The sequence below is a fragment of the Triticum dicoccoides genome, chromosome 3B (assembly GCF_002162155.2).
Source record: "Triticum dicoccoides isolate Atlit2015 ecotype Zavitan chromosome 3B, WEW_v2.0, whole genome shotgun sequence".
Classification (NCBI taxonomy): Eukaryota; Viridiplantae; Streptophyta; class Magnoliopsida; order Poales; family Poaceae; genus Triticum; species Triticum dicoccoides.
The window spans coordinates 814,447,597-814,458,251 of NC_041385.1; the positions used below are offsets into that span (position 1 = coordinate 814,447,597).

Consider the following 10,655-nt stretch of genomic DNA (forward strand, 5'->3'; position numbering starts at 1 on the left):
CCCCAATATTTTTTTATGCATTTTAAATGTTGTTTTTTATATTTATTTGTGTTTAAATATGTTCAAACTTGTTTAAATCATAACAATAATATTTTTTGTAAAAACAGTAATAATTTTTTAAAAAATATGTTCAAATTTTTTACTTGAAAATATCATCGGCGGCGGCGGTGGAGCGGGGGAGGGTGCGGGGATCGAGATCGAGATGGAGGGGGAATCGAGATCGAGATGGAGGGGGATCGAGATCAAGTGTCCTCATGATTTCAAAAAATGCCCATGAAATTTAAAAATATTCATGATATCAAAAAGTGCACATGAAATACAATTGAGAAATGAAGACTACGATTTAAATACAATCGATCTTAGCTAGCTATCTGTTCACAATCTTCTTGCCCTTCTTTTTCGCAAATGGAGTTCTTCTGTGGAACAGACGTCCTTTAGGTAGGGTGGTCCTGCTTCTTCTTGTGGTGTGTGCTGCTACTTCATCGTCGTCGTCATGTTCGATCTTCGGGTCGCCGTACTTGTCGAAGCCTTGCTCATTGGCTACTCCATCCATTCCGATGATCTTTCTTTTGCCTCTCCTCACGACAACACGACTGGGCTTTGGCGGGTCGGTAATGAAGAAGCATTGGTCCACTTGGGAAGCTAGTACCTATGGCTCATTTTTCGCGGTGACGTTTGCGCCTACGGTCTTGGATTTGGCTTCGGGTATAAACACGACTGGGCTTTGGCATAGTGCGCCATTAGTAGGTTTGCAAAAAAGTAAAAAAAATTATATACTAATGGCGCACTGTCTTGGTCGTGTGCCATTACAAGTTCTAACTAGTAATGGCGCACTTTGCCATTCCTGCGCCATTAGTTTGTATGGAAAAATGGGAAAAAAATTAATAGTAGTGGCGCACCATGATCACGGTGCGCCATTAGTGTCTTCCACACTAATGGCGCACGAGCAACCGGTGCACCATTAATATATAGTAGTGGCGCACTACTTACCTGGTGCGCCATTAGAATCAGTCATATTTATAGCCCTTTTCCTAGTAGTGAACGTTTGCACAATTCATAGAATTTCATCATCAAATACGTGATTGGCAAACTCACATTCAGCTGCAAGATGATTTGGTTGTGCATACATGGGATCACGTTGGCAATCAATAGATATATTGGATATCTTTTTTTACAATGTATTTGAGAAAATTTAATTTGTATTTGGCTCGTAAACTATGGGATATCTATTTGGTTGTGAAACTATTAAAATTTTGTATTTTATTTCATATGTTTGCAAAAAGAGCTAAAAATGGACGCAAGCCGGCCACGAGGACGAAAATGCGCCGCGCGTTGAGCGCACAACGGACCAAAACGTAAAAGGGGGCGAACGAGCCGACCCAAATGAACAAAACGCGGATAAAAACACGCATCTGTTTGAGTCGACTCGTTGGAGTTGCTCTTAAGACGAGAGGTTGGAGCAAGGTCTGCCTGGTAAATAGTTTTTCTTCTCCATCTTTATGAGTATCTCCAGCAGCTTCCCTATTACCCCAAAAAATCATATTGACGGGAGTATAGCACAAAAAACGCTCCATCAGCTCGAAAGTCCTATCCTGCTCCCGAGCTCAAATGCTCTCTTATGAACAGTAACACCAAATAAAAAGGTAAAAAAAATTGCTGTTGAACTTTGACAAATATTTTGTAATCTTGCAAAGTTTCAGCACCAAATAACATCCGTGCAAGGCCTGACAAAAAAACAAAATCAGCACTCCAAAATGTTTTCAAAACTTAGCATTTTTGGAAATTGATTTTGTTTTTTTTGGTCATGACTTCCAAGAATGTCATATCGTGCTCAAATTTTGTAAGCATACAAAATATTTGTCAAAGTTTACCACAAAAAATCAGATTTTTTGTTTTTGATTTTTTTACTATTTTCTTTGATTTTACTGTTCATAAGGGAGCATTTGAACTCGGGAGCAAATACTCCATGCCTCCATCAGCTTCCTTACTCTTAACATTTTTTATCACAAAAACACCTCATCTTCCCCTCTACGAAGGGGAAGATTTCCCCTCCAATTGACCAGTGGCGGGGAAGCCAAACGCCTGAGCCTTCACACCCCGGTGCGCCACCGTACCCCCCTAGCATGTGATCGTCATTCCGCCACCACCTCCCCTGCCCCCGGATGCGCCCTCACTGGTGCCCGCCTCACCACGCCATTGGTGTCTTCTATACAAGCGAGAGAGCGATAGAGTGAGATATTGGTCACTATATGATGAGGTGCATATGTCAAGCTAAGTATAGGGGAAATCATATTGGGGATTAGCAGCACAACCAATAAATAAATATATTGAGAGAACCCCAATAATCACTCATAAGGGAAGATTTTTCGGGAAGTTGTTGGAGATGCTCTAAGGACATCTTAGAGGATGGCCCAGGGGTGCATCATCTTGCCAGTAGCCGGCCTAAACGCCGACCCGAGGCCCCCTAGCTCGATTTTCACTCTGGGCCATCATGGTGGCCCATGGGTCCAATAGAAGGAAGACCCTGGAAGTCGCGCAAAAAAATAGAAGGAAGACCCTGGAAGCTTTGTCGTCCAAGACAAGGAAGCCAGAGTCATGAAGGACTCCACTCCACCAACGTAGATGACTAGGTTGGAGGGGTTGGATCTTTTGCCCCACTTTACAAAAGATTCAATTTCTGGACTAGGTTGTGTAACTCTAGGTAGTGTAACTCTAGGGGCCCGGTATCTTATATAATTAGACCTTAATTAACTAGGAATTGTAAAAAAAGATGGAGTGATAGTTCTGGGAGAAGCTGGGGAGGGGGTCAATTCTGGAAGAATTGCCCAAAAGAACTGGCCCAAGTCGGGCTGGAACTAGTCGATAGAACAATAATAGTCTCTCAGTTATACCTGTACTTTGTACACCCTAGTCATAATATACACAAGCAAGAGTAGAGTTTTACCTTGTAAAGAGGGCATGGACCTAGATAAATTTGTCTCATGTTTCCCCTCCGACCTCAAAAATTACAGTACCTGGTCACAAGGACCGGCACAGGACGAAAAAATAAGCTGGAATCGCCAACACAAACAGAGCTTCTATGCTCAGATCTGCCCTCTGTTCTTCCTCTTGATCTTCCCTCGCCAGTCAGCTATGGGCAGCTGATTAAGAGTATTCAACTTCAGCACCTACAAAATTGATGTGCCACATGATTTTCTTGAAAGAAAAAAAGAAATGATGTACCTGAGAGTTAAAAAAGAAGGAATATAAAGATAATGTACCTGATGTGGATGCGAGAGTGATATGTGTGACCAGTTTGTGGCGCTCATCACTTTTCAACTTCTCTCCACATGCAGCAGGACGACTTCTTCAGAGGAATAATCTGCAGGGCGCACAGACTCTTACGTTTCACCTATAGAGGATGAATACCAAATTCTCCCCGGTTTTCAGGCCATCTCAAAATTCTTAGAAATATTAAAGGAAAACCTGGAGCATATTTCAGCATGAGCTGATTTTGCTTACTCCCGATCACAGGCACGACTTGGTAATCTAATTTCTTCCGATTACGTGTACTTGCTCTAGAACAACCACAAACGGCAGTTAAACAGTGGTACTAGTAACCAAACAAAGTGGGATGCAATTCTGCGTTTGCTCTTCTTCTTTTCTCTTCTGCTCTATACAAGGTCTTCAGTTCACCCGGTTGGACACCTTCACTTATGCACCATGTGGTCCTGTATGTACCTTTCTTCCTCGATAAATATAGGCAAAGGGGTTTCTCCCTGCGTTACAAAAACAATTCGATCAGCTTCAACTCGGATTTAGTCAAGATCGCTGTAAAAGGTTAAAAATTGCTGCTGTGCCGGCTCCGGTCAAAAGCCAAAAGTGTAAGAAACTGTATTTCAGGCCATGAAGAAGAAAACATCTTCTCAAATCTCAGTTCTATAGAGAAACAAAACAGTGACAGCAGCAGCAGATTCATTAAAGCTTGATAGTTCTTGAGACCATATCGCCCAACCATCATACAGAACAACTAAAGTTATCCTTTGCACAACTAAAGTTTAAACAAATCCACCAACCATTCTGCTTCTTTGGATTAGAAACTTCTCAGAATGGAACCTCGGGTATCAAATCTAATTGGACATATCACATCTGATCTCACACAGTCCCATTCTCTAAAAATAAATCTCTCGGTAAAAAAACTGAACTGAATTCAATGAATTACTAAAGATTGTACCAAGTAATAACCCTATTCCAAGTTACATCGAAGCACAATTTAAGATATGTAAGAAAATCATATTCCAGGTTTTGTCTTCATAATCTCAAACAAAATCTGCAAACATGATCATATAAGAAGTTACCGCTTCATCACATGCATGTCCGTGAAATAATTCTACAACATAGCTCTATATGTTAATAAAACTGAACACTTATATAGAAGAAGCATGTAGATCATCCAAATAAATTTAAAGAATTCAATGATAGTAACTAACCCTAGCAGCATTCATGATATCTTCTTCCAGAGTCTGGAGCTTTGAAGATACCGACTCGCGACTGGTGCAATTAGCATAGTCAATTTGAGTGACAAGGCAGTTGTGACAACATATCTCCACATATTTTTACATATTGGTTATGAATATGTTGTTTCACACACCCCAGCTCTATACAAAAATCCCTATGTATGTGAACGCTTATCGGGTAAGCACTTTAAACTCTCGCAGCCATCAATGTAGACGGTCTCCAGTGATGAGAAGTGTCCCTGACATGACTCTACTAGCCTCAACTGATCACAGAATCGAATATCAAGATGGCCAAGTTTATGAAGTTGCCCTGACAGGACTTCAAGTTTAGGGCAGTCCGTGATAATTATTGTCCTCACAGATGATGGGAGATCAATAATTTCTAGCAATCCTTCACAATATGCTATCCAAAGATATTCTAAACATGGTAGGGGATGATTCACTGTTGATGGCAATGAACCTGGTACAGTTGTGAATGCAGTAAATTTACTGCAAGATTCTGACAGCTCCAGGTTGTTCTGCTGTTCAAAATACTGGCTCCTTATTTGTTTATCCAGCTTTCCCCATATAAACTCAAGCTTAGGGCAACTCCAAATGTGTACTTCCTTGAGATACTAGGGAAAATCGAGAAGCTCTACCAAACTTTGACAACTTATTAGTGTTAAAGACTCGAGGCATGGTAGATAATGATTTCTTGCCAGAGAAGAGGGATCTCGTTCAATTGCAGAGGCACTAAGGCCACTAAAGGAGTCTGATAATGTCAAGTCATCCGGGTATTCAACATAACAATTCTTTTCAGTACTCTGCTTACCCCATATGAACTCAAGCTTACTGCATCTCTCAATATATATTTCCTTCAGTGATGAAGGAAGGCTGAAAATCTCGACCAAGTTTGGACAACTTTTTATTTCCAAAGATTCAAGACATGGTAGGAGCTGATTTCCTTCGTATACTACTTCTTCAAGAATCTTTGCAGATCCAGTAAGATTGTTGCAACAATGAATTATTAATCTGTTCAAGGATACCAAGCATTGAAGCTCTTTTAATGGCCAGTAGGTAAGCTCGTCACAAGAAATGATTTCCAGATAGCTAAGGTTTACAAAATATTTCCAGCTTGTGTGGAAGAAATAGCTTCCACATAGCTCCATAGCTGCATGAGAAGATCTATGGTTCCATTTCCCCTTACCATCTACCTGTTGAACTGAACATTGCACGTGCGAGGGAGAATATGGTGTGATTTTCAATCTTGCACTGGAAAATGCAGTCATATATCTGGCCATGGATAACCAAATCAATGGCCTATCTTCTGGAAACACTAATACTCGAAGCCTTGGTGCTTCTAGAGTTGATAGCTCTGGACAATCTATAATATCGGCATTCTCAAGCAGTGGAAATGTTGGTTGTTCGCCATATCTTTCTTCTTTTTTTCCCCATCTGCTCAAACTCTTCAAACCATGTAACATGAGTTTCTTTAATGCTGGAAATGATGAGTGTCCCTTGTTACCACCGCAGCTAGAAGATTCTCCAAGCATTGGTGGTTCTGGTAAGTTTGTCAACTTATTGCAACTCCCAATTGATAGTTCCTCCAGAAGGGGAAACAGCAATTGGTGTCCAGGTCTTCCTTTTACTTCCCACCATCCATTCAAAATGTTCAAATCAAGTAACACAAGCTCCCTCAATTTTGGGAATGTTGAGGATGTGAAAGTGCCTCCATCACCGATGCATAGGCAGTGCAATCTGTCCATGCTCTCCAACTGAAGAACTTGAAGAGCTGGTAATTGCCACAGCTGGGGAAGTCTGTCGCACACTGTGCAACTGACTAGGCTCAACTTGACTAGGTCTTGCATCACACTCAGGTTCGCCATCCAAGTTGGAAACCTAATGCTTCTATAGGAATCCACCAGTAAAATCTGAAGACCACGGTTAGGAGTAAAAGCATCCAGCACCTTTTCATGAAAATCGACCTCACTGCAATCATTCTTCCATGCAAAAGATAGCTGAGTGAGGTCCTTTTTACCCCCATGGTTACCCGTTGTTATATCTGCTTCTGTTACATTTTCTAGATGGCATAGCGCTAGCTGACCTCGAAGGTTCATGTGCCTCAGTTCTCCAATGCTGCTACAGCCAGAGCTACAGCCTACAACAAAATATGTCAGCGTCTGTAGGGAAGTTAACCATCCAAGATTTGGAGGCATGCACTTTAAGGACAGAGACCCATCAGTATATAGGTGCCGAAGGCCAGTCATGTACTTCATATCCTTTGGAAGTCCACTAAGACGTTCACATCCAGAAAGGTTCAACGTCCGTAGGTTATACATGATGCAGATTTCTTCAGGAAGTGCTTTGATATGACAATTGCCGGAGAGGTCGAGATACCTGAGGTGCTTCGGGTGCTTTGGTACAAATGGAAGCCCACTCGACCTGTAGTGACAGAGCTGCAGTGCTCGAAGACAAGTGCACTTCGATAAATGTCGTACCGAATTACTAGCATCAATACTGCCCAACATGGTCTGGATACCTGAACATGTTTCCTTCAGTGTAGCACTCAGGAAGGATCCAGGACCATGGGATGACAAGAACAAATGGCGAACAGTGTATGGCAAAATCTCCATATAGTTCAGCCTCTCCTCTATAGTAACACATTCTTTTCCCATCACAGACAGTGCAACATCATGCATAAGATCATGGACAGTACAGGTAGTCGTATAGTTGTTTCCACCTCCATCCTGGTTTACATCTTGAAAGAATGACCTTGAGACAAGCTCATTGAATATTTGTTTACCTTTTGTTTCTGGACGGATTGCACCTTCTGGTGGAATGAAGTCAACTGCCATCCATAACTGTATCAGTTTGTCCACATTAATCACATAATTTTTCGGAAAGACGGCACAAAAGGCAAAGCATTGCTTCATGTGTGCGGGTAAATCATTGTAGCTGAGCTTGAGTATAGGTAAAATCCCACTCTCCTCATCACATACACTGCTTTTTTTAACACAGCTCCCCACTCTTCCACGCTTTTTTGGTTGCTTAACATAGATCCCAATGCCTTTGCGGCTAAAGGGGACCCATGGCACCTGTCCACGATCGCCTTGCCAATCTGAACCAGCTCATCAGGCTTTTGTCCATTCAATCCAAATGCTCTTTTCTCAAATATCGCAAGCAAATCTTTTTTATCCATCTTTACCAATTGATGGGCCTGAGCTGTTCCCATGATTTGAGCAACTCTGTCATCGCGAGTTGTCATCAATATTGCACTCCCAGAAGCACCACACTGTTGAAGACAGTATTTTAGCTTTGCCCACTTATCAGCATCGCGATTCCATACATCATCCAGGACAAGGAGGTACCTCCTTCCACTGATTTCTTGCTGAAGCTTCTCCAGTGCACTTTCACTGTCTTTCTCGGTCGACACACTGATCTTATTAGCAATGTCTGTAACATCAAAGTCATCCAAAACACACACCCACTTCCGGAGCTGGAAATGCTTTCGGGTATCAGGATCATTGTAAATGATCTGTGCAAAAGTGGTCTTCCCCAAACCACCCATTCCAACAATTGGAAGGACCAACAGGTCCTTGTTCGTAGAATGGGCAAGCAACATGTCAACAATCTTCCACTTCTCTGCCTCTCTGCTGATAATATTCTCAGAGTCAATGATGATCGAATCTGTCTGCCGCCACTGCTTGGACGCTGGCATTTCCTGTCGATATTTGAACCCAAAGGCATTCATCTCAGCAACGAGGACCTCAATGGTATCCACAATCTTGCGCAGCTTCTTGCCCATCCTGTAACGAAACAGAATAGGGCTGTGAGCCGGGCGGAGCACTACTACATCGGTGCTGAATTTGTTGTCTTGCCCCTTCCTCTTCGCTTCACGGCGGAGCGCTTCATACTTGAACTCATCGAAAACGTCGTTAGCTTTGTACGCAGCAGCCTTGAGTGCTTTGAGCCAAGCACTCACCCCAGGCCGGTGAGTCCCCTGCTCCTCCGCGTCAGTTATGACGTCCAATATGGCCGGCAGCTTGCGCTCCAGAACTGCGAGCTGCTCCTCCATGCCATCCATCTCCTGGTATTGCCGAACCAGATAACTGGACACCTTCCGGTTCACCATGGAAATGAGGGGGGCGAGCAGTATGCTTGTTGCCATGGGCACAAAAATTGCAGAATAAACTAGCTAACTCAGAGTGCCAACAAGAGACCAACGAGAAGTGCTCAATTATGAGAGAGAGAGAGAGAGAGAGAGAGAGAGAGAGAGGAGGGAGGGAGGGAGGCTTGATGAACTGACAGCCAGTTGCCAGCACACCCTGTATTTTCTCTCTTTTTTTTAACTTCTCTGATTCTTTAAAAGATTCGCTTCCAAACAAAACAGAGTAAACACAAGTGAGAGTGAAAGAACTGATATTTTTTTGGAGGTCACAGTGACATTTGAGGCAGGAAGGAAGCATCCTCTTATCTCAAACATGTCTCTTGACTTGACTTACTGTTTTGAGTCAGTCTACCACTAGCTCCATTCTAAAGTACCTGATATTCTCAAAAGCAAGCAGTCAAACTTCCATAACTTTGACTAATGATATGTAAAAGAATTATTTTGATTAGTCAAGAAAATGATACCATCAGATTTGTACTGAAACTAATTTTATTAATTTGTTTTTAATTTTTTTTACTAACATATTCAAATGAATACAATTGTCTTGTGTGCATATCTGTTAAATCATGTAGTATTTGGCAGTGGAACAAACAGTTGCTGCATTTGCGGGAAAGTTCAGCAATGTGTGGCTACGAACCAAACATGCCCGGGGTATCAAATTGGGACCCTCCCACCAACGACCACTGTCAAGTGCACTTTGATTGTAGGAACTTTGAGAGCAAACTTTTTAGTGTATGCTCATCCAACTTTTTTCTCGACCACGGCGTGACATTTTGTGCTAAGGATTGGGAAAGAACCCGCCAAGGCCTACAACAACACCACAACGGAGGCAAGGATAAAAAAAACGAAACAAAACATAAACCAGCAAAGGCAAAAACAGTCTGGAAAAAGAGAAACCTAACCATATGAAAAACCCGCCAAGGCCTACAACACCACAAAGCATGCAAATAAGGCTTTTCTTAGGTCTGTTGCACGAGCGAGCCGCCATAAGTTTGCCTCGATGAGGATTTGCCTCTGTCAACGCCTTGCCGTCTGGCATCCTGAATACAAAGTTCAGGAAGTTGTAGCTGCCTCTGGACCCTAATTTTGGTCCTGATGTAGTACATGGCAAGACGATGATTGGGGCTAAATAATGCCCGGGTCCTTTTATTTTATCGGTAATGCGACACTAAATGGATAATTACTGTCTCCTAGAACAAAGTGTGCACGAAATACAGTCATCACCAGCTACTTAGGCAACATGTATCGAACTTTATGGATGATTTTCATGTACTGATTAGGCATCGCCTGCTTGCTCACATGCGAAGGTGCGCTAGAATTGATGCGAACAAACATTTGGCCCCTCTTTGACCGCAATGCAGATGCAGCAGCGAAGCGTTGTGGCATTTCCACAAACACCTTGTGGCCTCAAAGATGCCCCGGGCGATGAACCCAAACTTTTCAGCAGCGTTTTTTTTTCTATATTCCTTTAATTATTACTTATATTTCTGAAGTGCAAAAAACATTACGTAAAATTTAAAAACGTTCATCTCTAGTTGAAAAACATGTTAATGCATTGTTAAAAAAGTGTTCATGCAACTTTTAGTAAATGTTGATAACATTCAAATAAATCCGTGACATTTAAGAAATGTTCCCGCATTTCAAAAAACGGGACATGGGCATTCCAAAAAAAACACTTACACAACGTAAAAAGGTATTAAAATGATTTTTAAAAATCGTGTAATTCAAAAAAACATATGTGATATTTTCGAAAAATATCAGCTGTTTCCAAAAATCTGGTCATGACATTTTCTTCTGAATATTTATACAGTTTTAAAAATGTTAACATAGTTGAATAAAATATTGCACAAAAAGTTTCAACTTGTATTTGAAAAAGTATTAGTCATGTATTTGAAAAATGTTAAACATGTATAGAAAATGCTTGATGTATATGAAAAAAACAGGCATGTATTAAAAAACTAAAATGAAAATGAAAAACCAAACAAACTGGTATAAACATAGAAAATTGAAAC

General features: G+C 41.5%; 1 pseudogene; it reads right to left on the reverse strand.

Moving 5' to 3' along the window:
• Positions 1–2,884: 2,884 nt before the first annotated feature.
• Positions 2,885–8,643, reverse strand: LOC119282432 (annotated as a pseudogene).
• Between the last annotated feature and the right edge of the window lie 2,012 nt (positions 8,644–10,655).